Source organism: Amblyomma maculatum, chromosome 5 (assembly GCF_055883805.1).
Source record: "Amblyomma maculatum isolate TAMU_Amacu chromosome 5, ASM5588380v1, whole genome shotgun sequence".
Taxonomy (NCBI): Eukaryota; Metazoa; Arthropoda; class Arachnida; order Ixodida; family Ixodidae; genus Amblyomma; species Amblyomma maculatum.
This window is the reverse complement of record NC_139348.1, coordinates 9,107,874-9,109,507: the sequence shown is the minus strand read 5'-3', so window position 1 is coordinate 9,109,507 and position 1,634 is coordinate 9,107,874. Positions and strand designations below refer to the sequence as shown.

At 43.4% G+C, this 1,634-nt stretch overlaps 1 pseudogene; it reads right to left on the bottom strand.

The window, feature by feature from the left end:
* Window positions 1–251: 251 nt before the first annotated feature.
* LOC146187732 (uncharacterized) lies at window positions 252–1,353 on the bottom strand (annotated as a pseudogene).
* Between the last annotated feature and the right edge of the window lie 281 nt (window positions 1,354–1,634).

Below are 1,634 nucleotides of genomic sequence, written 5' to 3'. Positions count from 1 at the left end.
TCACAATCGTTGGTGAAACAAGTCTCAGTGAAAATTAAAAAATCAAATTCATGGTCCAAGGCACTAAAAAGCATTTCCACGGAATCTCGCATTTCTAAGACTGTGCATTTAGACGGAATAAAGAAACCTGCTTTTTATCTTGTAGGAACATAGCGCGCCTAAACTTATCAGCATCGTGATAAGGAGCAGTGTTCCGATCTGTCATTTTGAGCATGCTTCTTAAAGTAGAATCAAAGCGCTCGGGCCCGCACTCAGCGTATCTTGTTCAAGACATCTGTCGTTCTAATCCAGATAACTCTGCTGCGGGGGCCGCGGCGGACAAACACGTTTCCATTTTTTTGCCAGGCAAACTCGTATTCTTTTGCTTTCGCTGTTTTCTTCATCTTCCAAATAATCTCTTTGTTTAGAGCCGTCAGATTTTTATTGAAGTATACTTTAGATTTCGATTCATTTAGCTGAACGTTTTTGCAAGTCATACGTCTCTGATTGAGCGTTTTATGAAGCGTACAAGAACAGGAGCAACCCTACTAGAAACGTCTCTGATTTCACTATCACTGCCTGTACTGTCGGTAGCATTCGCCTTGACGGGCCGAGCGGGTAATCGATGAAAAGCTTCAATATCTGCCTTGGACAGGAAGGGAAGCTCGAGGTCAGTGGCCAAAATATTAAGTTTCTCAGGCAGGTTCTCATTGACATGGTGAGGTAGCCCAGGTATCTCTAAATTTTGGCGCCTACTGTATTATTTCAATTCGTTTAGTTGTTGTTTTTCAGTTCCTCGGTTTTATCGTCTTTGGCCAGAGCCTGAAGTATCTTCGCTCGCTTGCCAAGGGCAGTTGTGTCTGCATCTTGTTGTTCCATTTTTGAAAGAACCTCTTCGCATTTTGTTGACATTTCCCGCTTGGACTGCTGAATGTAATCGACAGCGGTCTTTATTTCCTCCTATTTATTTCCTTTATATTCGATTTAATGGTTAGCGCCTCTGTAAGCATGCGACGGATTTCAGCAATTTCACCTGCAAGATTTAAATCTGGTTCCTCGCTTGGTTTCTTTCCGCTCTGGTTACCTCGCGCTTTAGCTGTCTACATATTTGGCATTTTCATGCTTTCTTCCTTTGAAAGGTTACGTATACTTGCGCGAAGAAGACGGGACACAAAAAGGCACACATACGACATGTTCGGAGCGCAAGATGAAGCAACTCGCCCGAACAAGAGTATTACTTGCTTTTTTCCTGTATGTGTTTTCATTTACCCCCGAACATGCGTCAATATGATACTGATATTCACATTTTGAGCACGGTAGAAACACTTTATCATTTGTAAAATCTTCGTTACATAAAAGACACGTGTCAGCCATATTTTTATTAGTCACTTCTTCGCGATAGACCGAACAACAGGAGAGCACTCAGCAGCAGCGCCTACCAGAAAAGCTTAGCTAGCGATACATTCGGAAACAGACCAACCTGCAAAACGGGCGAAGGTTTAGCCTCCTGGGCAGCACAATAGCTGGTGCCGCTACTGCCGAATGCCGAATAGACGCGCTCAGTCACATGCCCTCCTCACAATCGCCATCTCAACCTTCCATCGTGGAAACAAAATTTTCACGGAAAGAAAGAGGGTAGACTGCTAACTGATTTA